The sequence below is a fragment of the Haemaphysalis longicornis genome, unplaced genomic scaffold, assembly GCF_048455015.1.
Source record: "Haemaphysalis longicornis isolate Haplotype H1 unplaced genomic scaffold, Haemaphysalis longicornis Haplotype H1 scaffold_6, whole genome shotgun sequence".
Taxonomy (NCBI): domain Eukaryota; kingdom Metazoa; phylum Arthropoda; class Arachnida; order Ixodida; family Ixodidae; genus Haemaphysalis; species Haemaphysalis longicornis.
The window spans coordinates 177,380,848-177,391,546 of NW_027526407.1; the positions used below are offsets into that span (position 1 = coordinate 177,380,848).

Here is a 10,699-nt window from a genome sequence, read left to right on the forward strand (position 1 = left end):
AAACCGGGCGGACGTTGTATGGCCAACCGTCGCTTAAGCAAACAGCGCCGGCCGTGGTGAAGCGCTCGTCAGTGGAATGCCAATGTAGGAGAGCACGGCCTAATTGTTCATGTCTAGCTGTTATTCCGCTGAGGTGCGGCCTGCTAAGCAGAGACAACCAGAAAGACATTTTTAGAACGGTTAGTTCTACAAATAGATGCCAGCATTACCAGGCCTGTCATGAGTAGATATAAGCTCATACTCGGTAATTGAAAATCGCCAATGAAGCTCAATGCGAAAAGCTGGAAGTCGAGCTGGTAAAGCAAGACCACTCATTGGTGCGCAGTTTACATGCGCTGTTGTTGCCTTTGCGCCCTTTTGGCATTCAGGAATTAAGTGTTGCTAAATGTTCCAGCAAAGCCAATCCAAGTATTTTACGGCACTCACCTTTGGCAGGTCATGAAGAAACGGCGTCGACAACGAGGGGAACACACGGTTGGGGGGAGGGCAAATTTTTAGATTTTCCTCAAAACAATAACGCTGAGAGACGGCGTTACCTTACGTCTTTACTACCATTAGTAATCTGCTTAATTTTACAGAAATAAATATAAAACAGCCATCGCCAATTGTTTCCTGAATGAAACCCTAATGATAGTACAAATTTATTGTTTTGTGCGGAAAAGCATTGCTTTATGTTTGCAATACGAACCGGTCGCTGGGTATTTGGTAATCATTTAAAAAACAAGTTTTGTCTGTCTGAAGGGCGAGAGGCAAGAGGGTGACAAAATCGTAGCCTCAGTTTTACATCTGAACACTGTGGTCGCGTTTTACGACAAGCTGCCGCCTACGCTTAAATAAATTGAAACAGCGGCGCGTGCAGTGCATTTTAACCACTTTCACATGTTGTAGGACCAAACAAAGAACACTCAGTAAAAAGTAGGAAATTTAAGAATTGGTTATTATTGCGTAACCTTTCTTAGGCGGTTTTGTTCTTTCACCAACCCCTAGTTTCTCGGAGGCAGTAAATGTTTAAATCCAGTCAGCTGATCACGTCCGACGCGGTAGCAGAATACGCATTGACTTCATTCAGTTCGTCCGCAGTTCTCATTTTTATTGCTAGGCAGCCATGAAGGAGCACGGTTACGGAGATCTGTGATTTATTAAATAATTGTAAAGAAACTTTTATTTTCGTGTGTTTCTTTCAACGAACGTTAGTTGCCAGATTTGGCAGATTTCAACTTCCCTATTCAACTTGGGGTCTTTTGTTCTACGCCTAAACCTGGATGTAACGAATCTCTATATAGTGTAGTTCTAGAATATTCAAAATTTTTTCATTCCCCATTGCCACCCTCATTGGTGCCCATGTGTTGGCGACCTCTATGTGACGAGACGTTGCTGCAGGTAACCTTAATATAAGGAAGCCTTCAGGGTGACCAGTCATAATTTCGGCACTTTTGCTCAAAATCAGGCTGGAGAAAGGAAAAAATTTAGCGAATACTGGATCTGGTGCATGAAGCAAGCAGCAACGAAGATGTCTGGAGTCACCTAAAAACGAGAATTCGGGGATGAGTAGGAAGATAAATGAAGCGGATAGCGCCTTCCTGTGACTAACGTAGCATCGATTAATGATTTTGCTTGGGTAGCGTGACATCACATAAGGTAGCAAGTGTAAATACACGCCTGCGGCACAACCTACAGTGCATTTTTATGTGTGAGTGCCCGTTTAGTTTTACAATTAGATATATGATTTAGAGATTTAAGTCACAAAACATGTCACGGCAAAAATTTACTCTGAGGCGCTTGAGGAATATTCTTCTTTCACAGAATTATTGCTAACGTTACAAATAGCTTATTGTGCTGTTTTGGCGTTAGTGAAGTGGGTGTCCATTATGTTTGAGTATTTTAGTACATGATTTGCATTTCTTGGCCAAACCAAGGGGAGCTGAGACAAAACGCGAACGTGGCCTGACAGAGACCTCAGCCTCCCGATTTACAACGCAGGGCTCGGTACATGCTTGTTCAGTCGTCGCGAAAAGCAAACGGGTGTGTAGAAGCGGTTGCTTTTTTATACGGCTTTGGGTGTATGGGCGCCCACTCTCTAGCTGGAGCGTCTCTTGAGATGGCACAACCGCTTACCCTCAGATCTACCGATTTATATGTTTTACAAGGTGGTGGCCAGCTCAACTTCTTCCTCCTGCTAAATACACTTCGATGAAAGCAATGATTTAAATTTAGCACTTCCGCTTCCACGACTTTTTTAGGTACAAAAATACACTACTGCTCTTTGAATAAATGAAGTATATGGGTGAAGATGAAACTCAAGCAAAATAATTTTTCTCCTTCACAAAAACATGCATATCCTATGACAAAGTGCCATATTAAAATTTTTTAAGACAGCTGATAAAATCCCACCTAAAAAATATAGAATGTAAAATATTAGAGCTATTTTTTTAACTTCTTGACAGAAAATGACAAAATAGGTTCCTATTATAAGGCAGTAATTATTACCTTTTTCAACCACCACCAATTTGGAATTTTTATTGATGACGATAAAACATTCTTTTTTAGGCAATAGAGTATACCGTGTTCAATAGAATGGTGAAAGGTAGATGGTACGACTGTTGGTTTGGACAATGCAAAGATGGAACTTGTGTGCACATAAATGAGACCAAGTGTATGAAGAAAACCGGCAGTTCCTACGTTCCATTGCAAAAAATAAAATAACGGCTTTGATGTTTTTGTAAATCACTTGTTTTGTGCCCAACAGCCTGCTGGTATACATGTTTTGGTCTACCAGTTCTGCCTTTCAGTGGTATCATTTTCAATTTTTCTGTTAGTAAGCCTTTAATTTCGGTGTTTTATCTAGTGCTGCGTTATCACAAGTATTCAGTGATACCTACATACGGCATATAATTCAACCAGGGCGTATTTTATTGTACATAAAAAGCAGATTTACATTTTTTACTTTTTTAAACCTTCTCCGTAATTACAGTTATCTCTTGCTAACTCGAAGTCGGATATCTAGAAATATGGGTTAAGTAGAAACTTTTTTCGCTGCGTTCCCCTAGGTGCCTTGTATTACCACCGCTGTTACTGAAAACACCGATTATCTCAAACATGTTCAGCGAATTTTAGGGGTTTGAGATAACGAGAGCGTACTGCTTTTACAAAACATTATGTTTTTTTGATAAACCAGCGTGGCGCCGACCCAGGACTTGCAGCTACACAAACACCATCTTGAGATTCTTTTTAAAATTGCAAAGGACACATTCATGCTAAATGAAAAGTACTTTTAAATACATTTTGAACTGCTTAGGATGAACATTACTTCCGTGGACAAAGTGTACACAAAGCAGTTACTCTTAGGAGAATAAATAATTCTAATTTCTAATTAGTTATCTCCCGTGTCATAAGGTAAGGAACTCTGAAAGGTAGCTGCTGTAATAGTTACATAATTACGAGTGATAGACCCGCTTTGCGAGGGGTGCCAACATTCCAACTGTTGCACTGTTTGTGGCCATTAGTCTCTAAACTGTAATTTTTATGCTGCTTTTCAGTGTACTTCAGTAGTATTGAAAGTATACTATTTTGTCTGGCCACACAAAAAGCATAAAACGTAAAACAACGCTAACTATAACAACTCAAAAGACCCCCAACATGCTGCAAAATGCAGAAATATTTGCTATCTTGAGTTTGTTATTCATGACAGTTATAAGCCTATTCCGATCGTCGCAAGCAGTAGATATTTTTAGCCCTGAAGCTCATAACACGAAATCAGAAAAGGCCACTAAAAATTTACGCTCCTAAAGTCGCTCTGTTGCTCGTACCGAAATATTTTCATTCCCACAAGACCTATCAGATTGCCTGAAAAAACCTTAGTCTAGGCTGAAATTCGCGACTCACTCTACGAGTCTTTTTCTAAAGAATCGTGCACTAGTGCACTCAGCGCCGTACCACCTGCAAGAATACGTTGAGCATAACATTGAACAAGACGTAGCGACATTCTGTTTTTTGTCGTAACTGTCTCTAGCGCACCTGTCAAGACATGTCACAAATCATTCCACTTCGCCTTGAATGCAACATGATCGTGGATTTCAATACTCAATCGACTCCTTTTTACGACAATAAAAACCGACACTTCCACTCCAGCATTCAAACAACGTACAATGTTATCAGTATGCGCAACACCTTGTGCAGTTTTAGTAGCACAAAGAAACACATAGTGGCAGCCGACGTCAGACATTTCCAAACAAAGATGGCCACACTTGTTTTACAACAAGGCTGTATACCCATACCCCCAACGGTCACATCATCATGGGCAAAAATGGCCACCTTTGGTCAAAAACGCCAAGGCACCAAGGCCTAAGGCTTCGTTCGCATGTGTCAGGCTAATCAGGCATACACATAGAGCTCAGAATTTATTGAAACCTCAAAGTGGGCATCGAAACCGCAATATGAATTATAAGGCCCCTGCTAATACTGGGACCCCCAACCCCCACAAGTGTTCCTGAAAAAAAAATTATCCTTACAGATTATCTTTAAAATCTATGCAGCAATATTATCACTCAGTGGAGCGGTTCTTCGCTAAGTCGCCGAGCGCATGCCTCAGGTTTCGCAGGCCCCAGAATACTGAAACAAGAGAAACCGAGCGTGGTGGAAGTAGACAATGTAGTGGAATACCGCCACTGAAGAACGAAAGTAAGAAACCGTGGCCATGTTATCGCTAACAGTACTGCGAAATTGCCGCATCTACGACCTCAAAATAACTGCCACCGTGTCGTGTGTTAACTACACTGCCGAAGATGCAGTAAGACATTATCTGTCGACTCATTTCGGCGGCTAAAATGCTGTTACGCACTTTACCTTTTTTCTCATCAATGAATAAACCAGTCGCGCGTATGCACTTGAAAGGGGGGCAGGCTAAGCCTACCACGGTAGAGGGACAAAACAGCATAAACAGCACAATGTGGCGTCTAGCAGCCGTCGCAGCGTAAATAAAACTCGCGTAATACGAACTGCCAATGTTTATGGCTGCCGCACTGAATATGGGAACGTAGAGCACATACTCTGTACCCTGATTTAATGACCCTGGGCGACGGGAACCGGCAGGCACACCGAGACGTCGAGAAACATTTAATACCCACGTCCATCATAATTAGTAGGGGTTTACAACAGCTTTGCTGGACATCCACTTTCGCAGGGAAGGATGGCGACCATTGTTTTATATAATGTAAATGGGTAGGTGGGATTGCATACGGTATCCCCGATAACTGCGCACGTACAAGCTTCTGTGACTATGTTTGGGCATTACACAGCACCATTTGAAAAACTTGCGTGCCCTACAACCCACGGTGAATACAGGTTATTTCTACGCAGTACACAGCACGGTTTATAAGAATGGACATTACTGGAAAATATAGGCATTTTGCCTCCTCCACAATTCTGTTTCACTATTGTGCCAATAGACTTAACACGCAACTTTAGAAATTCAATTTGTTTTTGTATGTTTTTGCCCCGTCAGCCCGCTCATCAGGACCTGATCCCGTGCCAAAATAGTAGATTTAGGTTTATTTTACCGCTTACATTTGCCCACGCTACACAATTTGTTAAGGAAAGGGAATCAGCTATATAAGCTGTTCTTGTTTGGTGGATGAATTCACACACCTCCAGTTGTGTTTTTTTAGTGATTAAGCTTTAACATGACATCTTAAACTAAATGCCCCGACGTTGAATTCACCAGCGTAGATAGTCTATGCACGTTCATTTGCAGCATTGTGCCACGTAGTTGAGATCGTTTCCTGCGATTTTATTATTAGAAAAACGACGTGATTATTACAAGTAAAATATTTTTTCGTCGCTGCGCGACAAGGCAATATATTTCTTGTATATTGTTTATTTGCATCACTACTTCACCTATTTGTCATTATAGTAGGGAGGAGAAATAATCGATATAAAATACAACATTGCACATTCTTTGAAAGGTTGAAGAAAAAAATCAATCGTGAGAAAACATACAGGGTTAAGTTAGTAAGCCACAAACTGTAGTCGTTAGTACGCTACTAATCACACATGTGCTACATTCTGAGGGAGCGCATGAGACAGCACTAAAACAAGTTTTGACCAGGTAACAAGATACATTCATTCACACGCATTTAGGGCACGATGAATAGGTCATGCGCCAATCCCTCAAAATAAAACTCCAAAATAATAAAACCTTTGTGCGACGGCAATAAACCTACAGTCTCCGCCATCAAAAATAATCTGCAAGAGGCGTGTGAGTTGACGCCAGCTACTGTTATTATGACAGGTCATCACCATTCTCATGTGAATAATGCGAATCTAGAAGATCAGTTTATTTATGCGTGTACTTAGGCATGTGAAAACAGGTATAATAGGTACAGACTTGTATGCTATCAGCGAGCCTCATCATAAATATTTGTCAAGGAGCATTGCTCATCTGTCCTTTTCGTGCAGTTGTTTTGATATTTTATTCTTCTCCTCGTGCAAAACTTTATTTCAAACCGCATGGGTAAGTTACACTTTATGAAAGCGGTAAAAGGACCGCTCGGTGCACAGAACACCAGTTATCTTTCGTATAGTTGGGAATAAATTAAAAAAATTGCGGAAAAGTGAGAGTTAACCAGAACGTCATAACCCCAGAGGGCGGCGGAAAGACGCCTAAGTTTCTCATAATATGTAGCCTATGCTTTCCTATATTGATAAATTGTTTGTCAATAAACTACAGAAAATAATCAAATTTTTTCTGCGTTGATACTGATTTTCAGACCTTTATTACTTTGCAATGAACAGGTTCAGGGGCAGCATTTGTAGGATTTGTATATGTAGAGCTCTCCGCATAGGTATGCGCCATTTTTCGGGCCGCCGCCACCGCCATAGCGTTGTACTGCGGCCAGACCAAAAACAAAAGGAGCCAAAGCTCTCCGTGGCACCCCATCTTTGAAGGAACCGAAACTGAGAGCCTTACTACTGGCTACGGAAGAAGCGCTCAGAATTGCCGCCTGAAGCAACACTGAGGCCTCAATCTCTTTCCTCCTATATCCGGACGCCAAGGAAGCAGTTGGAGAAAGCGGGAAAAATGACATGCACAATCAGACGGTCGAAAAAATTTGTGCAGTCGCAAGAGATCTCCGTCAAGTCTGCCGCAAAGTTTCAATTCGCTGGGTCCCTGGCCATAATTGAGTATCGGGCAACGAGGAGGCACACACAAGGCAGCACGGGAGATGCTCCCCAACCCTGATAATTGCCACAAACCTCCATCGCGACCGACGAACGTCTTCCCCGCTCTCCAAGCGTCGACACCGCCATCTTTGGACCTGCTGGACGACGAGTTGGAGAAGGAGTGGAATAATCAAGAGTACGACTACGAGGAAGCTATTGCCAAAGCGCGTGCTCAGCGATGTGCCGCGCTTTGAATTCGTCTACCTGAAGTGGATGCCCTTCCTATCCGCTTATAAACGGTGGGCAACGGTGACACTCTGGCCTATTCAAACACTGCCCTAACGACGCACGTTATGGCACGAATTCTTCCACACCCCGTCGACGGTACGTGCAAACCGTGTGGATCACCTGACAGCCAACCAGTCGCTCACCTTGACCATATGTTATGGAGCGGCCCTGCCTTGAAGGACCAGAGAAACCACGCACACGCTCTCATTCCTCTGCAAGTCAGACCACAAACGCTGCGGGAGTGGACTCATCTCGAAGGGTCTACAGAACACAGGAAGATTGTCCTCGACTGTCTTCTCGTATATGTTCGAGAAGCGGTCATACACGACCACATTCAGTCGCGCCACTCACTGCCCCCCCTTCCTCCAACTCTCTTACCACATCCCTCTCTCCGGGGATGACAAAGGTCACGGCATGCGGTGTAATTAGGAAAAATACATACATAACACAGCAACAACAACAATGGCTAGATGCCCCGGATTCTTTGAACGTGGCGCTCGTATTTCGCCAGGAGCATTCATCGGGATTTTAATTCTTTCCCTCAAACAGCTGTCGTCATGTCTGTTGAGAATTCCACCGAAAGCTTTTCGCCACGAGAACATCGTGTCCGGCATCTATACGATCTTTGCAGATAGTAGCACACCAACTTTCAGCTTCTAAGTCACCAAATTGTTTTCCACGGGACCTCGAACCTTTCTAGCCTTGACTGCACGTTGGCCTCCTGCTCGTTGGTGGCGTCTTAAAAATTGATGACGGGTATTTTGTAGTTGACAATTCCTTGATAATGCATGGGTGCGAGTATGATCCCGTTTTCGTATCTTGTTGCCAGCCAATAGCATAGCGGAGAACAAGCGCCATAGTCGTCATAAATTGAGAAGAAGAAGAAGAAGAAGAAGAAGAAGAAGAAAAAGAAAAAGAAGAAAAAGGAAAAGAAGAAGAAGAAGAAGAACAAGAAGAACAAGAAGAATTAGAAAAATAAAGAGAGGAGAAAAGAACAAGCAGAATAATAATAATAAGAAGAAAACTATGAATAAGAAGAGAAAAGAACAGGCAGAATAATATTAATAACAAAAATATGAAAAACAAGAAGATATTTTACTGAAGTGCAGAAGCAAAATACAGAAACACCACTGGCAAGGTGCGCAAGTGCGGGACTGTACAGGGACCCTTGATGAGTTTATAGAGGTGTACTAATTGCAAAAAAAGTCTTCACAACAGCGAAACTATATAAACTTCTCTAAAAAATAAAAAGGGAAATTGATTTCAAGCAAACAATCAAACACAAAAAGGTCACCCCCGACAGAACAAGGCATAAGAAGTTCGGCATATCTAATGTCCTGTTGGAATAAACGAGCAATAAGGTGACCAAAGCTTCAGTTCGGTGGTGTGCGCGTTGCAAACCTGTTCACAGTGTTCAAACATTTCCCAGAGGTGATCCGTCTCCCGGTAGTGGTGGGTTTGTAAATGGCCGTGATGCTGCTTTTAAAAGTAACAATAACTCGTTCGTCAGGCGCTGTTACTTCCACAATCTGAATACCTGATGGTTACATTCAGGAAACGGTCTTCACTGAAAATTATTCTAGCTATCATGGTTCGATATGATGAAAAAACTGCGAGGTTTTAGGAGAACACGGTAAAAACAACCAGACAGGACGAGCGCTCTCGTCAAACGGCACTTTTGCTTCGTCATGTCGAAATGTTAACTCGCCCAACTCCATCCTGCTGCGATCAGATATTTGAAATGATGAATATTTTCGGTAACTTTCGCATGAGGACCGACGACACCCAGAAAAAGCTACCTGCAGCTTGTCTCTTCAAAAACCTCGCCTTCCGCCGAAGTGTGACTTACGCCTCCCCCTAGATCCTAATTTTAAACCCTCCTATTTATATCTTATGGCGATCCGCACCCGAAAACTGGGCATCGGCCACTAGACGGACCAATGTAGGCTCTATGCCGTCTTTAGCACGTCGCGTAAGCGGCGTAAGTGCGGCGGCCGCAACTGTGTCAATGGTGAGAAGATGTTCGACAGCTCCGGTTCCAGAACATATTTACGCAAAAGGTTTCTTTGTGGACATTTAGGTGCACCGACATTTAGGGGAATGGTCATTTGGGGTCACGGATATTAGGATGCCTGAACATTTAAATTATACAAAACTTCAGGTAAACGCAATTGAGTGTCAATAGTGTGCACGAGCAATGGTGTACCCCACCATTCAAATGCACGAAAATAAAGATGCCCTATGACAAAGTCCATTGAAATTTCGACGCACGTTAAGTGGGTAGAACAGAACGTGGTATGCACAGCAGTTATTGTCAAAGTATAATCGGGTGCAGGGAAGTTCCCAGATGCGGACATGCAGGTGCCTGGCCGTTTCGTTTGGGGAATATTTTGGCGCACAGACTTCGTTGAACAAATCTAAGCCTGGTGTTGTTCCAGACTAATAATTTTTATGTGTCTGATTGTCGCTGATTGCAGGGAGCTGCGAAATTTCTGCAGCACTCAATAGATTTTGCCCTAGGACTAATTAAAAACATTTATTTTGGAATTCCTGCATGTTTTATGGTTTTGCTAGGTACCTCTTGTGGGCCATCTCTATTATCGCTTAAATAGGCACGTGATTCTCCTCTTGTTCGTACTTTTATCAAGCAGTTTATACATTTTACACGTCGTGGAATGTGTACTTCTGTTCATAAAACACTAAATAGAGCAGCGTTGTTTGATCGTTGTGTTCGGTACCGTTATTGGCAGGGAAGGGTTATATTTGGACAAGAGAAGGTGGATGATTCTAAGTGGTGCTTCGGTAGAAAGGCTGGCTTTTTTCAGAATTCGGCAGGGTCCACAGAGGAAAGGAATTAGAAACTACAGTGCACGCACCATGGTAAAGAGTGTGACGATGACTAGGAATTTTATGAACACAACATTGGCCCCGTATGTGCCTCTTTACCGCAAATGTAATAAAAACGAAATATTCGCCTGATGACTGTTCCACGTAACCCGTCAAACCACGTCAGGGCCACTGGAAGCGTCAATCCACTGTCCGTAATTAGTCTTTTTATGCTCACTATACGGAAGGCACACAGAAAACGTATGGTGCCGTATTTCGTATTTTGTTAAAACAAACACAAAACGTTATCAACGCTTCTATTTTGAGAGACAATCGGATTCTTTGTTCTTAGGAAGACCACCTTTATTCCTTATAGCTGAGGGCGTGATACTCTGTATGAGGTCCGTATTCGTATTAATCCGTATAT

The 10,699-nt window shown here is 42.6% G+C and overlaps 1 long non-coding RNA gene across 1 annotated transcript in view; it reads left to right on the plus strand.

Annotated features, from left to right (window-relative positions):
• Positions 1 to 2,701, plus strand: part of LOC144141279 (uncharacterized) — a 35,546-nt gene extending 32,845 nt beyond the window's left edge. The window contains exon 4 of the long non-coding RNA XR_013316508.1: positions 2,548 to 2,701. This is a non-coding gene — a long non-coding RNA (uncharacterized LOC144141279). The remainder of the gene's footprint in view (positions 1 to 2,547) is intronic.
• Positions 2,702 to 10,699: the final 7,998 nt, after the last annotated feature.